The sequence below is a fragment of the Bos grunniens genome, chromosome 15 (genome assembly GCF_055505025.1).
Source record: "Bos grunniens cultivar Pamir isolate PY7600 chromosome 15, Bosgru_T2T1.0, whole genome shotgun sequence".
Classification (NCBI taxonomy): domain Eukaryota; kingdom Metazoa; phylum Chordata; class Mammalia; order Artiodactyla; family Bovidae; genus Bos; species Bos grunniens.
The window spans coordinates 37,974,974-38,001,347 of record NC_141179.1 but is presented as its reverse complement, the minus strand read 5'-3'; the positions used below and the strand labels follow the sequence as shown (position 1 = coordinate 38,001,347).

Here is a 26,374-nt window from a genome sequence, read left to right as displayed (position 1 = left end):
ATACTGCAGTCACTCAGCAAATACAAATGGAACTGGGCTCTGAGACACAGAGGAGTCAGCCACATCCTGCCCCAAGGGGCTACTTTAAGATCCAAGCAGACAATGAAGCAAAGGATCAAGTGGGAAGTGCTGCTCACAGAAGGGGCCCCAAAGGAAGCTCTGGATTCTGTTAGCGACAGGAGGTTGGAGCCACTGGGGGGACTTGGCCTCTCCAAGCCTCTTGGAAGACATCAGACTACCATTAGATGTCTTTCTCTCGAAACACCAGTGGGAGGAGTGGGCACAGAGCTGATCCTTGGGAAACGCTTGTTGCCCTGAGTTGGGCAGTGTGGTGAGGGGGAGGAAAGAATACACCAAGCAGGGAGTGAGGCCTGGATGATGGGCGAAGGAAGATCTAGGGTTCCAGAGCTGCCTTCACACGGGTGAAGGGGACGGGGAGGCAGGTGGAGATCTGACTGACTGGTCCTGGTGGCCCTAGACAGAAGCAAAGGTTGAGGCACCAGGGCAGCAAATCTCTGATGGCAACTATCCCAGTTTGCCTGGTACTGTGCTGATTTTGGCACTGACAATCCCATGTCCCTGGAAACTCCTCGGTCCTGGGCAAACCGGAATGGTGGGTCACTCTAACTTAGGTTTGGTCTGTGGAGGAACTTTGCAGTTTGAGGCTCAGAGCTTCCTCTTAACCTCTCACTTCTTGCTTAGACATTTTGATGGGACTGTTTTGAGGCAGCAGAATCCAAGTAGCCCTTCCAAGGTTGTTAAATCATTGTTTTTTATTGCTTTATATATTGGGTTGGCCAAAAAGTTCATTCAGATTGTTCCATCCAATATTATGGAAAGACCCAAACAAACATTTTGGCCTACAAAAATATTCTGATACCACTACCATCTAATCTCTCTTTTCAACCCCCGCTTGAATTATAGGGGCTTCAACTATGTACAGCATTCATTGCTACATTGTTTGTTCTGTTTTTGAGTATTTTGGGTGTGTGTGTGTATTGCTTTTAAAATCAGAAGGATTTATTAAATATTTGCTAAGAGTCTACTGGAGTTGGATTAATCTCTATGACAGTATCGGTCTGCTCCCCCAAAGCCATTATCATAAAGAGGTTTAAGAAGATGAACATTCCTGAGGGCTGAGAACACTGTTAGAAATGCAGTTAAGAATTTCCTGTGTGGCCTGACACTGGGAGTAAGGTGTAATATGAGACCCAAATATTTTTCCACGTGGACTGTAAGGTAGAGCTCAGAGATGGTGTGATGCAAACCTGTAAGGATACATGCATAGTCTCAGAGATGGGATTTCATGATTTGAGCAGATGTTATCACCTCTGAACACATGACTGACTGGCTTCAACTAATTGTGTGGTTTTATGTGAACTCCTCAACCCCATGGCTTCTTGGCTCCCTCATGTATAAAACAGGGGTAATAATAGTATCTAGACATAAGGTTGATGTGTGGATTAAATGAGCTAATAATACATGCAAAACGTCTGCCATCAGGTGAGAGCTATATAAGAAGGGCCCTTGTTTATTGTGTGCCTGCTACATGTTGGAGGCCCTCTGTGTCTCTTCATGTAGGTGATCTTAGGGGGTTCTTCTAGAAATACTTCGCTTGACCCCTTACTATAGGCAAGTTACCTCTTTGAGAAAATAAGAAATCATGGGCAGACACTCCCATCAGCCTAATATTTTATAGTCAGAAAAGAGTAGAAGTGTTCTAGATGCAGAGGAATCTGTCTTTCCATCATCTGTCCTGCCCAGGTTGAAAACCGTATACTCAGATGAGTAGCAACATCTGTGGCAATAGGGCTTTGGGACCCCTCTACAGATCTCACAGGGTTGGAATTGTTAGACCAGAGCCTGTGCTGGGGTTCGGGAAACTGACATCACAGGGCAGTTTAGGACAGTGGTTAGGAATCTTGACCCCCCCCACCCCCCACAAAAATTGATTCTTGGTTCTGCTGCTTATTAGCTATAACCTTGGGCTTCAGTTTATTGATCAATGAAATAGAGATATTTATGCTTACATCATCGGGTTGTGATGAGCCTTTAATATGTATATGTTGTTACTATTCACATATAAACTGAACAACAAATTGTTGCTGTATGCAAATAGCTATTATGCTTTATTTTTGTGTAGAAGAAAATGCTTGAAAATAAATCCAAAGATTAAAAAAAGAGATAATATACAAAGTGCCTGTCTGAAACATAGGAACTGCTCAATCAATATTACCATCTCCTTTAGATAAAGAATAAGACCCTGGAGTAGAGAATATGAGCCAAGGTAGATCACATTCTGGAACTCTGTCAGCCCCTGGGAACCACTGGTCTCTCTCTTCCAAGCTCCTCAGAATTTTTAAAAATAAGAGAAAATTAAATTACATAAAAATGATTTAGGAATCAGATCATTATGCTTTTGGAGTCGAGACAGGCTTTCTAACTGACATTGTACAGCAAATATTGATACCTTGGGAGGAAAATACCAGACTAACATGATTCCACAAACACTGCAACCTGCAAAATTGTTTGTTTAGAATGTCTTCAGTCTTATTATTCTGGTAGGGGAGGCAGGCTGCAGAGAGAAGGTGGCAGCGCCTTTACTGTCATCACAATCTCATATTGCCAGGCCAGGCCTACCCAGAACAGTGGGGGAATATAATCCTATTAATCATCTACCACCCTGTTAATTGTCTGTGTTCTGGAGTGTGTACCTGGGCCACATTCACTGTTGGGGCTCATGTGTATTTACAGCATGTCAGAGGAATTCATTTGTCCAATCTGATGCTTCATTATGAGCAGACAATAGCAGCCGCCTCTTCTTTCCTCTTGTTCCAAGCTGCAGAGGCCTCTCTCGTGGGGAATAACACCATGGTTATTGTCTCCAGATAAATAATTAATGCTGGATAATTGACTTCTTTCTGTTGTGTTCCACTGAGCCTGAATTTCACTCTGGAGTGCCATTGTTCACATCGGTGTACAAAGTAAATAAATATTGTCAAGTTGCATGGGATCATCCCACAGCCTGGGTTAGACCTTTGGTGTTTGAGACCCTTTTGAGTAAATAGCATCAGAAGAGCTTTTCTAGGTATTGGCTCCTGGAAGAGTACAGAAGGTGGGGAACAGAGGTGTCTGAGGCCAGGGGTTGGGATTGTGAACTGAATTGGGTGATAGGAGGGGGTGTGATGGTTGTCAACTATGACCATGTCTGAATATCCTGGGAGGTTTTCATATTTTAAAAAATAATATAATAATAAAAAGCCCATACTGCTGATTCATGTTGCTATATGGCAGAAACCAACACTGTATTATAAAGCAATTATCCTCCAATTAAAAATAAATTTTAGAAAAGCGATAAAATAAAATAAACAAGCCAAAGAACAGGACCCTATTCTTGAAAACTTTAATGTAGGAACCTGAAGATGTTGAAAGCATATAAGCCTTGGGATCAGACTTGGGCTCTAAGCCCAGCTCCACTTCCTACCAGCTCTGTGACTCTGGCTGCTGCCTAATCTGTCTGAGCACCAGTTTTATCTTCTATAACAAGGTGACCGTGGTCATTGCTTTAAAAGGTCGTCTAAGTGCTGGGGTCTAAGAAGGAAGGTCTCTCTAGGCCTCTGGGTGCCAACATACATTTTACAAGGCCATCCTGGTAACAGTAAGGCATCCCCCACCCCCAATCTCCCTCCCTCAGCAGTAAAAACCCTTGCAAGCTTAGGTTCAGATACTTCCCCAGAAGTTCATGAATTTATTGCTGGGAGTAAAGGGGACAGCAGATCGGCTCTCTGGGTAGCTAGAGACTGTGGTGCTGTGTCTCTAGCTGATTTTGTTCTTCTCAGGTCTCTGGGCTCCCATCTCTACGATTGGTACATCAGTTCTTGCTGTTGGCTCTGAGCTGGGTGGTAGTGGTTCGGGGATCCAGACATGGTGGTCAGGGTGCTGCCACCTGTCTGCCTGCTCCCAGGATTGTGCCTGCCATCATCGTGCCTCCTCTTCTGCAGGAGGCCCAGGCCTTTGAATTAACAGTCTCTATGGTGCGGTTCCTGCAGGGTGGACTGGAGGCCAGTCTGAGGGATGCACACAGGGCCACATCCAGACATGTCTCCCGCTCCCCCTCCCTCCCACCCTCCCTCCCTTTCATTGCTTCTCTTACCCACAGATCAAGCTGAGACACTGACATTTTCTCTCTGGTTTACTGCTTGTGAGGGTGGGAATACTGATGAAAGGACTTTACTAACCCCCGTAACAAAATTGGCTCACTCTCATTCAGCACTTGCTATGAGCTGGTTGCTTTTACACATAGCAATTCACTCAGTCCTCATCACAGCCCTTGTGTATACTTACTATTATCTCTGTTTTGCTAATGAGGGGGCCATAGGTTGGGTTCCCTGGGAAGCAGTCATTGAGATGGGGTTGAGAGTCCAGGATGGTCATTAGGGAGTGCCTTTGGGATTGACACTTGTGGCAGGAAAGGAAGGAAGCAGGCATGGCCGGTGGTGTGGGAGTGGGGTGGGGGCAGGGTGCAGATGGTGAGCTGTGATGCCGGCTTGATGACAACTCAGCTGACCTCACAGGGACCTTTGGGATCAGAGTTGTTCATTGGCCAGACAGGCCAGGACCTTCATATCCCACCTTCATTCTGTCGGAGTGGGCGACTTTGGGCAGAGCATGACCTCAGGTAAGGTAGCTCTGAAAGTCCTGCCAGCTGGGGACAGCAAGTCTTTCCTTTGAGGAAGAACCCAGATGCCACATACAACGTCCGTCCCATGAGAAAACTGAGGCTTGAGGAGCTGAAGCTGCTTACTTGTCCAGGACAGGCTGACAAAGAACAGAGCCAGGATACATGTCCTCAGATGGTGCTTGAACCTGAGTGCCAGCCAGTACTCTATTCCAGCTGTCTTTTCCATGATGTTCTTGAGGGCATCACATGAAGAAGTCATTCATTCATTCATTCATTCAGGTGGTTGTTTATTCATTGTTGTCTTTGTTTAGTTGCTGAGTTGTGTCTGACTCTTTGTGACCCCATGGACTGTAACCAGGCTCCTCTGTCCATGTGATTTTCCAGGCAAGAATACTGGAGTAGATCACCATTTTCTTCTCCAGGGGAATCTTCCAACCCAGAGATTGAATCCGTGTCTCCCATGTCTCCTGCATTGGCAAGTGGGTTCTTTGCTGCCAAGTCACCAGTGAAGCCCCGCTTATTCATTAGTATTCATTAAGTCTTCCACAAAATTTCTCTACAAGTACGTATTAAGTGCAGATCACGTCTCTGTATGGGGCTGTGTGCTTAAGGACATGATGGTGACTGAATCAGATGTGGTGCCTTTCCTTGTGGAACTTGTTAATTTATCTCAAGTGATCAGGCTTGGATTGGAAGCAAGTATACAACCGGGGTCTTTTCTTTGGGATGTCTCACTGGGAGGGAGAGATGTCTCACTAGGTTTCTGTTCAGCCTGGAGTCTGAGATGAGTCAGCTGAAGCCTGTGGCAGGCCGGCGGCCTCCTGGGTCACCCCTGGGCTGCTGGCGAGGACCCGCCCAGCTTCCCTGAGCCAGTGAGGCTGTCGCGGGCCAGCCTGTCTCCAAGTAGATAATGGCTTGCATGTGTACGCCCTTGCTCTGCGGCTGGTTTTCTGCTGCCGGTTGCTTTCTGTGCCCGCGGTGAAATGTGCAGACTGTAATTGTCAATGGGATAATTGGATATTTTCCTGTTTAAACCTAAAGGAAGGCTAGAATCAAATTCCCTTCCTTCTCCCATCTCCCAAGAGAAATCCACAGAAACGTAGGGTGTGACCTTGTAAAGACATAGGAATAATGATTCCATTTTTAAGAGAGGAGGTTGGATTTAAAATCCCTTATAGTGCCGGGAACTGGGATCATAGAGGCATCGAATGTTGTTGCTGGAAGTTTCCTTAGAGCTCCCTGTATTACGAGATGGGGAAATTGAGACCCAGAGAGGGGAATGGAGCTGCTATAATACTCTCAGGCCCCCTGCTGCTCTCTGTGGAGTCCTGCCTTCCCTGAGCTGTGTTTCTTAAGTTTATTATCCCAGCTAGCCTCCAGTGATTTCTAACAGCTCTGTGTCCTAGCTCCAGTGGAATCCTCTTATTAGCAGTGATCTGTAATAGATTTCAATTTCATTCATTCACCCGTTCATTTGAATGAAATTTACTTTAGGCTAAGAACTTACTTTGGGCCAGGCCATGAGTAGAACTATAATGAATTATGTAAATGTCATTCTTCTGACTCAATAAATATCCTGAGGGTCAGTCATTTCTGATTCATATTTGTGCTCCTGTGGTTAAAATGCACACGAAAGAAGCTCAAAAACTGGTTGTTGAATGAATAAATGTTTAATAAATGACAAGTGACTAACCACTGAGGCGTCTCAGGTGACTGTGAGAAATTTAATTCCTTAGCTCAAAGTTTGTTCCTTTCTCCAAGCAAGCTGTTTTCATTCTTTATGGTAGAAAACTGCCTCATGGAGGGAAAGGATAAGCTAAAGTTTTACCTTGATTAATTTAAATACTGTTTCTGAGTGGCAGCCAAAGATTTAATTGGTTGAAGAGTCAGATAGTTGGAGAGACTTTTTCTTCTCCTAAAGGATAGCAATTCAGAAATATTTTTAATCTTTTGGTTTTATGTTCATTGGAAAAAATGTCTCTGCGATTTCATCATTTAATGTCTTGCAGGAGAGCACGGTGCAGTGGGGAGCAGTGACCAGGGGCCAGAGGCTGGCCTTCCTCCCACCCTGTCTTCCTTCCTCCCTTCCTTCCTTCCCAGCCCTGGTTCTGCACTAACCTGCTCTGTGTCTGCAGACAATCATTTCCCTCTCTGAGCTTCGTTTTCTTCATCTGAGGATGAGGAGGTAGGCAAAAGTTTCCCAAGGACTCTTCCAGTGCTAATGTTTTAGGACTTTGTGAGTGAGTTTTGGATGGTCTTTTCCCTTTTCTGGACAAAAAGGATCCCACTTTAGTGCCTCAGGGCTGTGAAAGAATCTCATTGACCAAAACAAGCAAGGTCTTATTCCTTTCAGTGAAAAGCATGAAAAGGTTTTGTGTTGGCCTTGTAGCTGGGAAGGAAATTGTAAGACATTTTAGTTTGGGAGCCCCTTCCAGCATCTGAGGGTGTGCCTTGTCCAGGTTTTATGGAAGCCCCATGGTATAGCCTGGAGAAGTGCTTTATGAGGGGGTGGGTATAGAGCACCCAGCTTCGCTGGAATAAAATACAGATAAATCCATGAATCCCAGCATTCCAACACGCTTCTTGATTTGAAGTTCTTACTTTTGACTGAGTCCATTCCACCCCTCTGACTCCTCTTAGCAACTCGCCATCTTCCCAACATGCAGCTCCATGTCTCCACTGCTTTGCACATGCTGGTTCCTCTGTTTGAAATCCTGTCGCCTTCCAACTCTGCTGCTTCTAGTACACTTGAAGGCATCCTTCTAGCATTAGCCTGGGACACTTTCTCAGATCCCCTAGCTTGAGCTGAACTTCTCTGTGCTCCCAAAATTCCTTATGATTACTTCAAAATGCCACATGGAACATACTGAGCCATAATTGCTTATTTAAAACCGTTCATTTATTCATTCAGCAAATGTTCGTCGAGTGCTTATGACACGCCAGGTGCTGTGCGAGGTCCAAGGATCATGTCACACTGTGATGGAAGGTCCTGCCCTCTTGGAGATCACATTCTCACTATCTCTCCTATATAATCCCAGCACCTAGCTTGGCCCACTGGGATGCTCAGTGGAATTTGGAGGTCATTACCAAGTGTTCTTGGCATAGAAAAGTATTCTTTTACAGAAAAGTCTCCGCTTCACATTAGCAGGTAGAATAGAATAAGGCAGATCGAAATTTCAGACTTAGAAGGAATAATTGAAGTTTCAGTCTGAGTGAAAAGAATTTAAAAGGAGCCAACAAGAATGTAGACAGAGATTTCCATAAACTATTGCCCCCCGGTGTTTTGGGGGAACCCTGGATGCCAGACCTACAGGATTATCTGGCAATGAGACATTGATATCAGAAGTTAGGGGCCAGGGCATGGGTCTGCTGGACTGCGGAAAGCTGTTCCCTCTGGCATCTGAATGGTGTGGTGCTGTTACCTTCCCCCAGTGATGGGCTTTGAAGAGTGAGGCAGGATGCCCGAGGGGCAGGAGCAGAGGCAGAGCAAGGATGGGGAAGAGTCCTCAGAAGGGCACTCCTCACTTTGCCCCACCTCCCTGGCTTCCCACTCTGGCAGTTCTTCTGGTGCAAACTTGTCAGAGATCTGTGATGATGGGGCCAGTGGCCCAGTAGTTCTGTCCTGAATTTAAATAACATACACCTCATTCTGTCTCAGAAGGAAATAAGGCAGGATTTGAAAAATGACTAGGCATACTGTGGTCTTTAAATGATCATAAGCTTTAAAAAGACTTATATACGGTAGCAATGAACCTCTTTGCAGGGCAGGAAGAGAGGCACAGACACGGAGAAGGGACTTGTGGACACAGAGGGGAAAGGGAGGAGGGGACGACTTGACAGAATACAGTTTACATGTATATAGTACCATGTGTAAAACAGTTAGTGGGACGCTTCTGTATAACACGTGGAGCTCAGCTCAGTGATGATCTAGAAGGATGGAATGGGGGTTGGAGTTGGAGGGAGACTCAAGAGGGAGAGGATATATGTATACATGCAAGAGAGTGGAAGTGTTAGTCTCTCAGTTATGTCCGACTCTTTGCCACCAGATGGAGTGTAGTCTGCCAGGCTACTCTGTCCATGGGATTCTCCAGGCAAGAATACTGAAATATGTTGCTGTTCCCTTCTCCAGGGGATCTTCCCAACCCAGAGATCAAACCCAGGTCTCCTGCATTGCAGACAGATTCTTAAACACTATCGCCATCTGGGAAGCCCATACATATATTTATGAAAAAAAGGCATTGATAGTCATGTAAGAACGGTTTAACATGGGAGAAAGAATATGGATTGAGCCCCAGCTATGGATTCAAATTGCTGAAGACTGTTAAAAAACATACTATTTAGGTAAGAGCAAAGCTCTGGTCTCAGACTGCATAAATTCTTGTTTCCACTTAACTCAAGATCTCCACCTTGAGATCTTGGCCTAGTTACTTCACCTCCCAAATCTCAGTTACGTGACCTTCACTGGATTGTTTTTGTTTGTTTGTTTTAATTTTTACCGAATGTAGATGCTTTATAATGTTGTGTTAGTTTCTGCTGTACACCAAATTGAATCAGCTGTATATATAGATATATCCCCTCTTTTTTTGTGATATCCTTCCCATTTAGGTCACCACAGAACATTGAGTAGAATTCCCTCTGCTCTATAGGTTCTCATTAATTATCTATTTTATACACAGTAGTCTGTGTATGTCTATTTTGAGGGTAAAGTAAATAATTAAGATTGGACCAAGCATTTAGCACAGTGTCCAGAATTTAATAAGCACTCAATTCTAACTTCATTATGATTATTAACAGTGAGGTCTTAGGCGAGTTAAGTAATGCTTCTAAGCCTCAGTTTTTACCTCTGTATAATGGGTGGGTAATCACCAACCATCGAACCACTGTGTGGGCTGAAGGAGAGAGTTCTTGGTTCCCAGAAGGTGTCCTATTGTTGGTAATTCTTCCTGCTTACTGTGTGGGTAGTTAATTCCTTCTGATTTTAGACACAGCTCAGGGAACCCATTGTTTCATTCTGTAATTCTTTGGTATATGACTATGCTACTCCCTTCCCCTACTCCAACTCTACCCTGGATAAATTCCAGCTTAAAAAAATCTATCTGACCAGTAGCCTGGTATGTGGAGATAACTGTGGTTACATCTGGCTTTGGGTTTTGGAATCTGCCAGACTCCACAAAACCCAGATTTGGGGGCTCAGTCACCTCCTTCCAGATGTCCAGGAAGGCCACCATCCAGAAGCAAGGAGCAGGGCAACTGGGGGAGTAGGCAGCTCTTGGGAACTCTGCTGGGAACTGCACAGGCTCTTGTGAGCCTGGTTCACTGCTGGGATGCCCGCCTGCTCCCCGGGCACAGGGGCATCTTCCTAGCATCAGATTCCAGCTCACCAAGGAGACAGAGGAAATCCAACCTCGGTCTTGGCCCCTGGCCCCTCCAGCTCCTGACTGTGGCGATTTCCACCATGAAGGGTATGTGACTCATTGCCAGTCCATCTGCTTTGACCTTGGTTTTCATTTCCTCCCTTTGTATGAAAAGTCAGACCATCTGTACTAGGAATGGGAAGATTTCATGTCTAGTGTGATGGCAGCTCCAGATTCACAGCTGAGGATGGTTCAACCACTGGGAGCTGCGAGGTGTGGGGCAGCAGACAGTCCCCACTGCACAGCAAGAGCTGCCCTGTTCAACCAGACTTTTTATCTTGGGGGTCAATCAGCAAATACAGTAGGAAAGGTGGCGCCCTGGGAACCGGAGAGCTAATGACACAGAATCTGACGAGCTCTGCAATTATGGGATGCTCAGTCCAAACCCTAAGGAGCCGCAGTCCCCGGACTCCAAAATTGAGAAGAACATCTCATTATGTGGCGGCACGGTGACCGCGGCTGGGAGTGGACCGGCCTGTGGCGGGGCCGTTCCGGGCTCTCCAGGCCTGCTCTCCTCCCTGGGAAGGCGTGGGGCTCTTCGATAGACCCCTCTGTGAGGCCCCACACCCACTTCTGCTCTGACCTTGTGAATCCTGCTTGTCATCGTGCCCCACCCTGAAACCAAGCAAGATGAAAACTGACCCCTCCCTGGATGGGTTTCCCGTCAGCCAGGGCACCACCGGGCACCCAGACCAGGCCCCAGGAGCCAGCCTTGCTCCTTCTCCTCCTTCACCCTCGCATCCTCTCGCCTCGCCTCACCATCCACTTCTTCCTGGCCCATGCCATGGTCTTTGTGCAGCCTGCTGTCCTCTCTCGACTGTACAACCTTCATCTCCTGGCAGGTCACCTCCTGTACAGTATTTAATCCACTGTGGTCTCTTTTCTACTGAGTCTCTGCACAGTTATGTCACTGCCCTGCTCTGATATGTTTTGAGTGGCTCCGAATTGCCCTCAGGATTAAATCCAAATCCCTAATCATGGTATTCAAGGTCTTTAATCAACTGATCCTCCTCTCTATCCTTAGGCCCCTTCATTGGGCCCTGAATTGAGTCTAGTGAAACTTCTAGTTGTATTACTATTTCTGTGTCCCCAGGCGTTTTTGCATTTATGTGGAAGCCCTTTGGCCCTTGTCATCCTGGCCAACTCCTCTAAGAACCAGGGCAAATGTCATTTCCTTTGTGTACATATTCCCAGGCGAAGTCAGGCCCTCTGTCTCCTGTGATCCCAGACTCTCCTGCTCACAGCTTCTTCCTCTCAGTGTGGTGTTTAGTTGATATGAGGAGAAGGTCTGTGCTCTAGAGCATGGGTCTGAGTCTTGGCTTCACCACTTACTGACATGTGACCTCTCCCAGAAGAAGTCTCTTTGTCTGTAAATGAGATTAATAACAGTCTTCTCTCCCAGGGCTGTGGGGAGGATTAAGGAGATAATATATTGAGAGAGCTTAGAACACTGCCTGGCTTATTGCTGGAACTCAATACATGAGCTACTGTTACAATTATGACCAGATTGGATTCTTAGTGCTTTCTTCCCTGTTCAGGGTCTTGCCTGAGCTGTGTGAGCACTGGGATTTTCTTCTATTCAGCTGTGTCCTCAGCTTTTAGAACAGACTGGTGATGAGAATGCACACAGAAGACACCAGGGCACTAGGGCTCCCAGCCTGGCCCCAGCACGTGCTGCAGGACCTGGTGGGACAGGCAGCCTCTCCTGACCTCTGCGTCTAGGGTCCTTTTGAAGCCAAAGCCTAAGGATGCCTGGAGTCTGCCCAAAACCAGGGACAGAGGACTCATGGTCACAGCCTAAGGCTGGAGCTGCTGTGACAGTGGTGGAAGAAGGGGGTCAAGGTGCTAGGGGCTAGAGTCCACAGCGATGGTATAGATCTGCTCTTGGAAGCCCTCTAGTGGTGACTTCTGGACTCTCACCTCCCTTTCCCGGAACCCCATGGAGGTACCAGGATGGCAGCTGTGATGTAGGATCTGTGAATTCTCCTAAATGTTTCACTTTGGCAAATGAAAATACTCTCCTTAAAGTGAAGAGGAGAATACAGTGGGAAAGATAAAGCTAAAACCGTCTTGTCTATACTTCAGGTCCTGTGTTACAGCCATGAAACTTGAGGCCAAGCAAGGACTCCGCTTGGGGATGTGAGAAGGCATTTATATCTTTACCTGACAGTCCTGAACATGCCACCTGCACAGAGCATGGCCTTCACAAGGCGGGTTAGAGTGGCATTTAAGAAAAGACAGGGTCTAGAGTCTAATGGGCTGGGTTCTGAGCCAAACTTTGCCACTGACAATCTGAGTGATATCTGATAGTTCATGTAACCTCTCCGAGCTTCAGTTTCCTCATTTGTAAAAATAAGATAATTATGGCGCCCTGCCCTCAGGGTCACAGTGAGATCTGCACAAAGCCATCCCCATGGTAGTTTGGCCCAGGGCCCAGTCTCAATAAATGTTAGCAGTAATGGTTATGGAGCTTATCACAATAACCCCGTGAGACGGTACAGCAGTGCAGGTCATTGTTATTCCCATTTGATAGATTTTTAAACTTAATTCAGTTCCATAAATATATACACTGAGCATTTTCACTATATCAGGTCCAGTGCGAGGGGAAGCGTGGAGGGCAGGCATGACAAACAGAAGCCCCGCCCTGCTATGGACTAGTGCAGGGGTCTCCTACCCCTGGGCAATAGACAAATGCCAGTCAAAGTCCTGTTACATGGATTTCACAGCAGGATGTGAGCAACAGGTGAGCAAGTGAAGCTTCATCTGTATTTATAATTGCTCCCTATCGCTTGCATTACCACCTGAGCTCCACCTCCTGTCAGATCAGTAGAGGCATCAGATTCTCATTGGAGAGGGAACCCTACTGTGCTTGAGTCATCCTGAAACCATCCACCCCTCACCCCCAGTCCATGGAAAAATTATCCTCCATGAAACTGGTCCCTGGTACCAGAAAGATTAGAGACCTCTGGGCTAGTGGATAAACAGATAGTTGAATAATTGAGACCTGTGTCATGATGGGGGAAAGACAGGGTGCTTCAGACACACAGGACCCATGGGAGGTAAGCTCATCTAGGAGTCAGAGACACCTGCCCCAGGAGAGACATTTGGGACAAGATTTCAAGGATGTGTGGGCACCAGCAAGGTGCAGAGGAGACAGGGCGAGAGGGATCAACAGCTGCAAAGGCTGGGGGGCTGGAAGTCTCAGGAAAGGCACTGAAAGAACTTGGTGAGGCTGAGACAGTGGTTGGGGAATGAGGGGGAGAGCAGGTCAGGGAACTGAGGCTCAGAGAGGGCAAGTGTCACATGCAAGGCCACACAGCTGTTAAGAGGTGGAGTGGGATGAGGACACGTGATGGAGCCTCATCACGTTTTCTTGCTGTGAGCAGCATCATGCCAGTTCTTATATGTGTGCTGACAGTGTGCACACATACATGTATCCTTTTAAGAGGTTCAAAAATAAGTTGTTCCTGAGTTAAAGAAAGACCAGGGATTATTAGTAGCATCTTTCTCTGGGGGCTTCCCTGGTGGCTCAGATAGTCAAGAATCTGCATGCAGCCCAGGAGACCCCGGGTTCTATCCCTGGGTTGGGAAGATGTAGGAAATCCCTGAGTAGGAAATGGCAACCCACTCCAGTATTCTTGCCTGGAGAATGCTATGGACAGAGGAGCCTGGCAGGCTAAATTCATGGGGTCACACAGAGTCAGACATGACTGCAGGACTAACAACAGTTTCATTCTCCGAGGGCGTCTAAAATGCCAGGGTTTCATAAAGTTAACAAGATGGGCTTGCAATCATCAGAGAGGAGGCAGCTGTGAAATGTACACATGAAATTGGCTGCCTGGACTGGAAATAGTCACCTGGAGACAAATTCCTGTTCTTTGGCTTTCTGAAAGAGAAAACAGCAGTGCACCCCATAGGTGCTGGACAGACTAGTGGGGGTGAGTCTCAGTTTTCCTCCTCTGTAAAATTGGGGATGATAAAATAGTATCCTAAAACTGCAAGACGGGCTTCCCTGGTGGCACAGCAGTGAAGAATCTGCCTGCTAATGCAGGAGACATGGGTTTGATTCTTGGGGCAGGAAAACCCCCCTGGAGAAAGAAATGGCAACTCACTGTAATATTCTTGCCTGGGAAATCCCACGGACAAGGAACCGGCAGGCTATAGTCCATGGGGCTGCAAAAGAATCGGACACTACTGAGAGACTAAACAACTGCAACAAGTGCAAGACAGATACTGTACGTCAAGCACTTGATATGTGCCTGGCATGCAGAGGTACTAAAAAAATATCTCCTTTACAGCATGCTTGGAACCAGGCCAGATTTTTTAAAAATTGACTTAATGCATCCAAATCTCTTTCCTACCTTCAAGTCCTTCTATAGGTCAGTGGAAGCCACAACCTGGAGAAACAGATGGGACAGAGTGACTGTAATGCCATTATCCACGTCCCCTTCACAAATTACTCCCTGGTATTAGCTTCAAGGTATATTAGTGGGCCATTACTCCTGTGAATATCTGAAAAGTAGGATCAACTCTCTAACCATGTTATACTGGACAGTTCAATTAACAGAAAGAGTTGTGGAACACATATGTCAAAATGGCTAGCATGAATAATGAAAATGAGAACATCTCTACCCTTAAAATGTGAACTAGGAGTGGTCAGGGATGGAGAGGTAGAGAATTGTCTGCCCCTTTCACAAAAGCCTCAATGCACAGAAAGGCCTGTGCTGCTGCAGCCCCGCGTGGGTCAGCAGCAGGGCGATGAAGATGCTGGAAGACAAACAAGATCAGGGAGCAGCATTTCCTTGGTCTCAGCTGGCTGGGCTTCACTGGTTCACCAGTGCCTTAGTAAAGAGGGACTGGAAGTTAATCTCCTAACCATACTGTAAATTATTTACAGTTTGTTACCTAAATAATTATGCTTGAATTAACTGTTTAGTAAACAATTTATAGTTTACTGCATAGCAGAGATTGTCATTCTAAATTAATTTATGTGTTGTTTTTATAAAACCCTTAGTGAGAGAGTCTTCCGGGTTGGGTTGTAGAATGGTGTGGGGGCCGGGTAGACCCAGCTGATATCTGATGACAAGACTCCTCGGATGTCTCAGGAGGAATCCTCATGTTTCCTCAGAGTGAGATCCCAGAGTGCCTGCAGTGGCTTCCAGGGGCCTCCAGGATCTAGCTTGAGTCCCTTCTCACCTCTTCCTGATCTTTCCTTTGTTCACTCCATTCTAGCCGTGTTTATTTCTGTGCCGTTTCTCAAACATCCAGGCCTACTCCAGCAGAGGGTCTTCGTACCATCTGTTCCCTCTGCCTGGAATGCCCAGTACCTGTATTTAACCATGGTTGGTTTTCTCTGAAGCATTTACTCAAATCCTACCTTCTCAATGAGTCCCTGCCCTGATCCTTTAAGTGGCAGTTACCTTTCTGCTTCCCACATGAACGATCTCATCCCCACGTATTCTTACATCTTTTGAAAAGAAATTATCTGCGTTTGATGTACTGCATGTGTCCTTAGCTGTGTTTGACCCTTTGTGACTCCATGGACTGTAGCCTGCCAGGTTCTTCTGTCCATGGGATTTTCCAGGCAAGACTGCTGGAGTGGATTGCCGTTTCCTCCTCCAGGGGATCTACCAGACCCAGGAGTTGGAGCTGCATCTCCTGCAATGGCTCTGCACTTTTAAATTTATTACAATTTATTGCTATTGTCTGTTTTCCCTGCTAGAAAGTACCTTCCATGGGACAGGGATGTTTTTTGGCTTTTTCACTCTGTATCCCAAGTGGCTAGAAGAATTCCCAGCACATTGTAGGCACTAAGGAAATATTTATTGAATAAATATTCAGAGTTGAACGTGTGAGGGTATGGAGGCCACGCACTCTGCCTGGGGGCTGGAAGTGCCCAGAATTTTGGAGAATGAAGTTCGATGGGAGGGAGTCCAGTGAGAAGAATGAGCCCTCTTCAAAAAAAGAGACAGTAGGTCCATTGGATTCAACTAGTCTCAAATTGAACCCATCTTCCTATCTTCTGACCTGGTTTTGCCTGTCCATTCATCTGCTCAAGTCAAAAATCTGGGTCACCTCTTTGACTAGTTCCTGTCATTCTTCATCCTTATGATTTGGTATCGAAGTCCTATTGATTTTATCTTAATTGTTCTTGAGTGATTGTCTTCCAACACCACTGCTGCCACAGGAATCAGGGCTCCTTCTTATACTTGAACGTCCTTTTGGCTAAATATAAAATCCTTGGTTTCCCTTAGTGTTTTGTGTATGTTACTTTACTTTTTTTTTTTCCTAGTAAAAAGGATTGCTCTAAAAATATTATTATAGCCTAATTTTGGTCCTTTATAAGTAACATGGACTTCCCCAGTGGCTCAGCAATAAAGAATCTGCCTACAATGCAGGAGTCACAGGAGATACAGGTTCGACCTCTGGGGTGGGAAGATCCCCTGGAGGAGGGCATGGCAACCCACTCCAGTATTCTGGCTTGAAGAATCCCCATGGACAGAGGGGCCGGGTGTGCTACAGTCCATAGGGTTGCAAAGAGTTGGACATGATTGAAGCAATTTAACATGTACACAAGCATAAGTTAACATGCACTTATTTCTAGATGCACAAAGGATTTTCTTTTTTTTTAAATAAAAGTCCAGTCTTCCTAGGATGTGCTTTGTATGCTTGTTTTCATTTATGTAGTATACTCTGTATCTATAATTTTCTTAAAAATTTAAACTCATTTTTATAATGGTTACTGAAATAGTAAGTTATAATTTCCTTCTGTTTTGTGAGTACATTCTACTGGCATTTTCTCATTGTTATTATTCTGCTCTTTATTCTATTTCTAAAATAATTGTACATGGGATGATACTTCAATAAATTTTTGTTGCTCATTTCTATGTGAAATTAGATTTATGAACATTTGCGGGGGGGTGGGTGCATTTAGGAAAGCTGTTCTAACTTCATAGAGCTCCATCGTCTTTTGTTTTTGTATAGGGTTCAAAAAACATAGTGATCTGCCTCCTAAGGTTCCTAGCTCTGTTCTGCCCTTCACGTTGGACTGAACATCTCCTCCTCTGTCTCTGTTGTCTCTGTCTTGCTCAATTTTGATCTTACTCCCAAAAGTTTCTTCTTAACGTGGCTCTGTGTAGAAGAGATTCCTGTTGGTTCCGTTTTAAGAGTCTAGTGTAGTTGCCTTGCACTCACCCCAGAGAGGCAAACCCCTTCTGATTTCAGTTACTATTCCTAAATTGTCACACTGTCCTTTGCATTAAATACGCAGTGGCTCATCCAAGTTCTCATCCTCTCCAGATGCCTCCTTACTGCTGCTTCTCGTACAGTTTTGTAACTGCAGGTGATTTGTCCCCAGCCGCTTGCAGTTTGAGTTTTGTAGGAATCCTTTACCGTCTAGTTTTGTTGTAAATATTATCCATGGGGTTTTGGCTCTCTTATCTAGTTACTCTGCCAGTTTTTATATGGGGAACTGGAGTGACTGAAAAACTATACTGCCACAACTGTCATCTTTTCAGAATTCTTCCTTATTTCTCTTACTTTTAAGCAACTAAGTTCTGATGATACAGCTGCTTTAATTCAAATCACTCCAGAAATAATGAACACACACAGTATTGCCTATCAGAAATTATTCTAAGCAAATATTTACATATAGTTATAATATACTTATTACACTCTGGATACTACAAAAAACATGATAAAAAAGTTTTGTGTTTTAAATAGAAATACTTAAAGCAGATATCAGCAGAAGATAATTTTCACTTATTAATCAAAAAATGCCTAGGAGTTAGGTACTATCATCACTCCATCTTGCTAGTGAAGAAGAGGAAACTCAAACATAAAGAGGCTTTCCCAAAGTTGTAGTTAGCAAGTGGCCAACTAGTAGTTAATCCAGGCAATCTAGCTCCAGGATTCATACTTGGAGGGGAGTAGTGAGTAGTGGTACCCAACAGAAGCCACCTGATGCCTGGAACACCCGGTGTCATGCCAGGCTCTGATGCTGGCACAGTGGTACCTAGAAGATGCAGCAGTAAGAGAAGAAGCAGTGACTGTGATAGTCCGAGATGTCTAATAGAGATCAGAGAGCATGACGTTGCCCAGAAGGAAAGGCAACCATGCTGGATGGACCTGGCAGGGCCTGGCAGTTAGAATAACAGCCAGTGGAAGTCTGCTGAAGGAAGAAAAGATGACAGCATGATCCAATGCTGCCATATGGTTGACTGAACCTGTCTTTTTTTAGGGGGTAAGGAGGAAATACATAAGAATGGAACTCTAGGGATGCCTGGAAATACTTGACACTATGGTACATCATGTTGGAATGAGAATGAAGTTGGCTGTATTTGTTTATGTCTGTTTTTCTCTTGGGCAGTGTAAGGGCAAGGGTTGCCAGAACAAAGCCTGGTATATGATCAACATCTGTAGCGTTTCACTGAATTGACCAGGGATTGTTTTAAATCTTATGAAACTGGTTGAGACTACTTTATGTTTATTACAGGTATCATATGGGGACAGGCACTTCCTATGGGAGCTCAGACCTCCCTTCAGCCACTTCGCCAAGGCTTAGATATATATCCCCATTCCTCATTGGAAAGCCATTTGCCTGTAAGTTCTGAGAATCTGGATAATGGTTGGTTAGGGTTCAAGCTCCACCCAATCAGAGCATTGCTTCGTGGAATATAAGAATGTCTGCACAATGCCTTTTACAAAGGTCTCTCTGATTCTGCTGACATCTGCTTTAAGTACTTCTATTTAAAACACAAAAATTTTTATCATGTCTTTTGTAGTATCTAGTTACTTGGTCAAACTCAAATTTTAGCCATAGGTTGATCTACACTTTTTCTGACATCTAAGTACACATTGTCTGAAATATAGCCCCAGAACAGAAGATGGAGTGATGTCATGGATTCCAGTCTATGTTCCCAGTCAGGGCACTCATGCTTATCTTGCATGACACTCTGCAATTTCTGGAAATATTTTTGGTTGGCAAGGCTCATAATCTGTTTTCCAGAAACTCTTTGGTTTACTTGATTCAAATAAGTATTTATTAATACCTGCTGTGTGCTGGATACTGGTGATGCTGAGATAAATCAGGAAGTGCCTACTTTTGAGGGGAATCTCAAAGTCTAGTGAACAAGAGAGACAGGTGGAGAAACTCTTTAGTATGGCCAGGGTGCACACTGTCTATGAAATCAGGCTGCCTACATGGAGTTCTGGCTCTCTTAAGTCTTGTAAGTGTTGTGCACCTCTATTTTCATCTGGAAAGTAAAGGCAATAAGAACATTCACTTAACCAGGTTACTGTGAAAATAAAATACTGCATGATAATTGTACAGCTATGGGGCACAGTAAGAGTCCAATAAATATTAGTTATAACTGGTGGATTTTGTCTACTTTCTCTTTCCCCGTGACTTCAGAACTGCTTTCCACCCAATTATCTATTTTATTTATTTATTTAATGCGATTATATATTATCCCAATGGCTTAGTTGTAACTTGAGTAACTTGGGGGCAAAGCAAGCTGAGTAAAGTCAGGCTTTGTAGGTATATACATGCCTTGATCATCAACCCATTTTGACCTCTACCTGCTGGTGGGCCAGAGCCTCCAATGTCCTCCCATTCCTGGTCAGAGTTGGCCTTGGACCTGAGTGGGATGTGCCTGCTTCTTGGGGCCTGGGGATGAGCCACGGAGTGGGGTTAGGAGGAGGCAGGAGGCAAGGATCCATGGGCTTACTAATCTGCTTGTTTATTCTTCTCTGTATGTTCGGTTGCTGCTGGGAGAGAAAGAGGAGGTATCTGTTTAAACAATCTCTAGAAACGGAAGTTATTTTAAGTTCATTCTTAAAGAAAACCAGATTCTTCTTGCCCCGCAGGCGCCCCTTGTCTGTCTTCGTCTCTGAGGCTGTCACCCGGGAAGGCAGCTCCTGGAACTGCGCGGCCAGGAGTGGGTTTGGCCTGAAAGCAGCAATTCCCTCTCTGGGGCCCGTGATCCTGGTCTTCCCGCTACCCAGAGCTTCAGGCAGAGCCAGTGGCTCACAGTTTCCCTTCATCTTCTTGTTGCCAATAAGCAATCCCTGAAGTTCTTCCTTGAGAAAATAGCCCCACTTGTCTTCCTGGGTTGAGGCATCTCATCCTACTCTCGGATCTTCTTCACATTTTTTGAAGGGGTGGGCAGAAGGTGAAACAGTAAAGCAGAGCAGTGAAGAGTAGACTCTGGAACCAGAGAGACTAGGATTTACTGCTTTTGACCTGGGTGACTTTACTTCTCTGCATCTCAGTTTCCTCATCTGTAAAATGGGGATGATGATAAGACCCGACTCAAACAGTTGTTCTGAGGAGTAAGCCAAATAATTCATGTAAAATACTCAGCACAGCTCTCAACACATGAAATGTGCTCACTAAATTCTCACCATTATTATAGTTATTAGAGGTGCTAATGGAGAAGGCAATGGCACCATTCCAGTACTGTTGCCTGGAAAATCTCATGGATGGAGGAGCCTGGTATGCTGCAGTCCATGGGGTCGCTAAGAGTCGGACACAACTAAGTGACTTCACTTTCACTTCTCACTTTCATGCATTGGAGAAGGAAATGGTAACCCACTCCAGTGTTCTTGCCTGGAGAATCCCAGGGACAGGGGAGCCTGGTGGGCTACTGTCTATGGGGTCGCACAGAGTTGGATACAACTGAAGCGACTTAGCAGCAGCAGCAGCAGAGGTGCTGAAGTGTTGCATGTGGGGAAGGGCAGCCAAGAGAATGAACATTTTTGAGCATCTTCTTTGTGTTATGCAATGTCCTTTCGTGTTCACCATTTAATCCGTCCATCAACTCAGTGTGGCAGGTTCTATTATTATCTCAGTTTTACAGATGAAGAAATTGAAGCTCAGAGAGGTTAAGAAACTGACTAAGAAGGCTAATGTATGTTGTGAGGGTCAGAACACTGGTTATTGTGGTGGAGGAGTGACCAGAAAGGGGTGCAAGGGTGACTTCTGGAATGCTGCTAACGTTCTATTCCTTTGTCTGTTTTAGGATACCAGGGTACATTGATTTTATGAAAAGTCATCAAACTGCAGCTTGATATTATTTGTTTACTTCTAAATACATATGCTGGGAAAGACTGAGGAAGGGAGGAGAAGGAGGCAACAGAGGATGAGATGATTGGATGGCATCACCAACTGAATGGACATGAGTTGGAGCAAACTCCAGGAGATAGTGAAGAACAGGGAGGCCTGGTGTGCTGTAGTCCGTAGGGTGGCAGAGTTGGACACGACTGAGTGATTGAACAACAACAACAAATACGTATGTTACTTCAATACAAATATCAGAAAAGGGGGAAGAAAGCAGCAGCAGGGCCAACCTGGCTTTAATCCCTCACACAGATTATGAGCAGCAGGCCCAGCTCTTTCTACCACCGTGTGCAGAAGTGCAAGCCTTGTTGGCCTGGGCCTGCGGAAGCCCCTCTTATGCTCAAGGCCTTTACACAATAGGCTGTTCTGTCTGAGGAAGCTCTGCTTCAGGGTCTGTTCAGGCGATTAAGGAGGGATCAGGATCTTCCTGAGCCAGTCTGTGGGCCTGGCTGCCAGAGTGAGGCCTCCCTGGGATCGTTAAGTGCAGAAGGCTCAGGTCTAAGAGTCTGGCCTGGGATCCAGCCATTGCTGGGCTCTAGGGTGGGTGATGGGGTCGACTGAAGACAGAGCCAACTAGGCTCTCCCTGTTTCTCCCCACTAAGAGGACAACTTCTGTCTCCTAGCTGAGCCATACACCCTCTCTCCTTTGGCTTCAGCTTCGTAGCCAGCTTCCATCTTCTGGTCCTCTGGAGCTTGGATGCACTAAGGCTTCCTGCTGTGAAGCTCAGGACACAAAGTCAGAGAGACATACCGTCTCCGCCTGTGTTTCCGGTTGGGGAAGAAGCACGGGAAGTGAAATTCTTTCTAGAGGGATGGGGTGGAAAATCCTTTGGCTTGTCATCTGAATTCCACCTCCCTGCCAAACCTCATCTTTTAAAAAGAAACTTAAATTATTTTTTGCTTAATAGTTTTGGATTTGCAGAAAGTTGCAAAGATAGTACACAGTTTTTCTATATCCCATATACCCAGTTCCTCTGATTACTGTCTAATACCCACTTGGTCCATTAGTCACGACTAAGGAAGCAGCATTGGCCCTTTACCATTAACTAAATTCCAGACTTTATTTGGATTTCACTAGTTTTTCCATGAATGTATTATTTTTTTTTTTATGGTTTCAGGATTCTATCCAGGGTATCCTGTTACACTTAGTCATCACCGCATCTCCTTGCTCCCCTCTGGTCTATGACGGTTTCTTGATCTCCCCTTGCTTTTGGTGGCCCTGAGGTTTGAGGAGTGTCACTCAGGTCTTCTGTACATGTGTGCCGTGTGCTTAGTTTGTGTGCAAACCCTTAGGTTGGTTCCCTGTTGTTTTTCCCATGATGAGACTGAGTTACGGGTTTAAGGGGAAAATTCACAGAGTTTGAAGTGTCTTTTTCACATCCAATCAGAACTGTGCTGAGCTGTGCTGTGTTTAGTCACTCAGTTGGGTCCGACTCTTTGCCATCTCATAAACTGTAGCCCGCCAGGCTCCTCTGTCCATGGAGATTCTCCAGGCAGGAATACTGGAGTGGGTTGCCATACCCTCCTCCAGGGCATGTCAAGACTGAAGTGAAAAGTGAAAGTAAGTCACTCAGTCGTGTCTGACTCTTTGCAATCCCATGGACTGTAGTCTACCAGGCTTCTCTGTCCATGGAATTTTCCAGGCAAGAATACTGGAGTGGGTTGCCATTTCCTTCTACCTGCTATCAATGTGGCTTATCAGCAGTGAGGTTGATCTCCTGGTTAAGGTGGTGTTTGCCAGGTTTCTCCATTGCAAAGTTACTTTTTTCCTCCACTTTCTGTTCTCTTTTCTTTGGAACTGAGTCATCAGTTGCAGCCCACACTCAAGTCCGACGCCACCGCCATCCATTTTTAATCTTCAAGTTTCTCTGACACAAGACCAGTAAACACACAAACTCATCTGAGTATTGACTCAGGTAGGGATGCACAGACTGTCACCCAAACACCAACACACAGATGATATAGACAGACACCGAGATGAGTTCATATCTGCCAACATGGACAGACACAGACACAAATATACAAACACCGGGGAAATCAATAGTTTTGTCATTCCATTTCTCTTACCAGCAGAGTGATAAATCAACTAGGATTTTAATCAGCAAAGCTTCTGAAATCCCACTTTCCTTCTAATTTCTAAAGACCTTAAAGAGCAAGAACTGAGTAATAACCTCCATGCAAGTTGGGGAGGAAGCGGGGAGTGATGAAAATCTTGGTTTGGGGATCTCATCAGACTGAGATGGGTTTCAGGGAAAAAGTGACAGAGGTGAAGTGTCTTCATCATATCAGAAGTACATGCTACCAACGTGGCTTATCAGAAAGGAGGTTCCCTTGTGGATGGGCCCAGGTCATTGGCAAGTGGTGGCTTTGTCTTTCTTTTTCTACCTGGTTCTTCCACGGCCCTTTCCCACCCAGACCAGAAGTGAGGGGTGTGCGTATCTCCCCCTGAGGACCCCAGAGCTCTTCCATGGGGAGATGTGCCAAGAGCCCATCTTAGCACTGTGGGTTTCCTTTGTGCTGGGTGCTGGTCTCAGCTGCTGTGATTTAGGTAGGAATCTTTCAACTCCACTGGTCTTCTCCTGTCGTTGCCTAGCCTGCTGCCCTTGAATAGCTTTTTGGGGCTTTCAGCATAAATGCCCAACCCCTACTCTGGCTTCAAAGCTTCTCAAGCTCAGGGCTTTCCTCCTCCTCCAAGCTTTTCCCTCTCTTTGCTCCCTCTCTTTCAGAATGTTTAACTCTAACCCCACTGACCTACTCATTGTCCTTTCATCTGCCACACCCTGGAAGATGCTCCCACTGTCTTTAGGTGTTCCAACTCTGTTGCTAAGTTGTGTCCCAGCCCTACCCAGCTCTAAAGCCACCTTCTACATGAACCTACCCTGATCTCCAACTGGAATGAAAGGCTCCCAGAAAACCATTTTTTTAAGGGATGGCACTGACTGAACTCTGCTTAATTATCTGTGAACTTGTGCTTCAGAAAAGATTCTTTTGCTTGCAAGCAATAAAGATTAACTCTGGGCCTTGTTCCCCAATCTTCAGTTGATGCTGGAGTTCCTCATGGAACAGCTGAAGTTGCCGTCATGAAAGTGACTCACATCCGGCACCTCCAGTCTGTTGTTAACTCTTGGTTCTAAGTCTCATAGTTTAGGGAGAGGGAATCAGATTAGTGCAGCTTGGTTCAGGAGCCCACCCATGGATTAACCACCAGCCGTGATGAAGAGCATCTTCACGCAATGCAGACAGGGCTCCTGAGGAACCACCTTATGTTTGGGAGCAGGGGCCCGCCCAAATGCTGAAGCCTACATTACCCCACCAAGAGGCCAGGCAGCTAATGTAGCTTGCCTTTGCCACTGATGGAAGGAGGGAGGGTGCTGGGAAGACAAAAACAACAGATGTCCCCTCCTAAGTATTTATGAAGAGAATGAGTCAGTGAGTGAGTGATTGGTTTATTTGTTGCCCCTTAAAAGCCCCTAGGTCAGTTTGCCTCCCAGGTCTGTATCTCTAGAACATGATGGGCATATATTTTTCCATCTCCTGTATCCCCTTTCCTATCATGTTGTCATGAATGGAAAATGTTGCCAGTGTATCAGTAAACAAAGGATGCTGCAGCCATCAGGCCACTATAGCTGCCCCTGAAAGTGAGCCCCGAGGGAACTCAGAATGGAGACAGATGGGCCGCCTGCTGCCACGCCCTCAGCCTCTGCAGCCTCTGCAGCCTCACTCTGCAGCCAGTGGGCTGCCCTGGGGGAACTCAGGATAGAAAAGAACAAGGTACCAGGCCTAGATAGCTAGATAGCTGAGATGCATATCAAAAGAACGATTTCAGGGAGTCCTGACTCTTGCATCTTCCTATACATAAATAGTGCTATATTCATGAACTTGAGATGTCTGGCTTTCTTTATTTAACAGTACTGTTTTGATGTTCTGTCTACTTGGCCTTTGTTGCAAAACCCCCTATATATCCTGGCTCCTTCCTTACCTCTTCGGAGCAGTCCCTTGGAGCTATTCTGAAAGGCTACCCCCCAGACTTGAAGTGCTCAGTTTTGTCTGTCAAATAAAACATAATTCTCAATTTTTCAGTTGTGCATTTTTTTGTCAGTTGACCTTGTTCTTGATGCCGTTCCCTGGGAGGTGGAATAGTGGAGTTGTGGAGAGTCCCCCCTGCAGAGGTAGAGCAGTAGATGCCTGCCACTCATTCTAGGTGGAGCTGGGATCTGTCAGGCACTGGTGAGAAACCAGATATGAGGGACTGTCCCTCATAGGATGTACAGAGTGCAGACAGATATACAAATTGCAATAGAATGTTATTAGGCTCCAATGGAGGAAGCATGGAGAGGTGGGAGCTGCTGGGGGGCAGCTGATGAACTCTGACTGAGGCTTTTCAGAGAAAGTAACATTAGAGTCCAGTATCGCAGAGTGAATAGGAGCTTGCCGGGTCAAGAAGAAAGAAAAAAGATTCCGGTCTAAGAAACTATCTGTGCAAGACAGGGGTATGGATTGTAAAAGACTGCCGTACTTGGGAAACAGGGAGGTTGAGTGTACCCTGAGTGTAGTGTGTTTATGGTGAGAGTGCTAAGATTGGAGGGAAGATGGAAAAGGGAGGTGTATAGAAAGGAGGCTGAGGCCAGATCTAGGAAGCTCCCCATCTGAGCCTCGGGAACTTTAACTTGTGGAAGGAGGCGGTTGGTAGGGGGGACTCACATAGGGGAATAACAACATATATGTATAGAAAGTTCTCCTGCATTGTTGGGGAATGCATTGCTTCTTTGGGGAGCTAATGTGGCAACTTACTGAACTTTGCTCCTTCCTACTCCTGGGGTCTATGGCATAGAATGAAAATACTGATATGTAACGGCACATGTATAATGGGGTCTGTAGTGGTCAAGAACTAGAAACAAATGAGTGCCCAAGAATGGGAAAATGTTTAATAAATTGTGGTATATCCATAAAGTGATTTTTCATCCATCTATCTTCTATTAAAATTCTTTACAAAATATAATAGCTATTTTTCATGAAGGGAGAGGGAGATAGAAAGGTCATTGGTAAGCTCTTATTTTTAACAATTTAAAAAGCTGTAAGGAACCACATGTATAATTTGCATAAACAGTATAAGTCTTGTAGTTAAAACTTACATTTAAAAGCCTTATAGACAGCTGCATC

At 45.5% G+C, this 26,374-nt stretch overlaps 1 protein-coding gene across 3 annotated transcripts in view; it reads left to right on the top strand.

Annotated features, from left to right (window-relative positions):
- Positions 1-26,374, top strand: part of INSC (INSC spindle orientation adaptor protein) — a 138,191-nt gene that overhangs the window by 37,354 nt on the left and 74,463 nt on the right. The window lies entirely within an intron of this gene.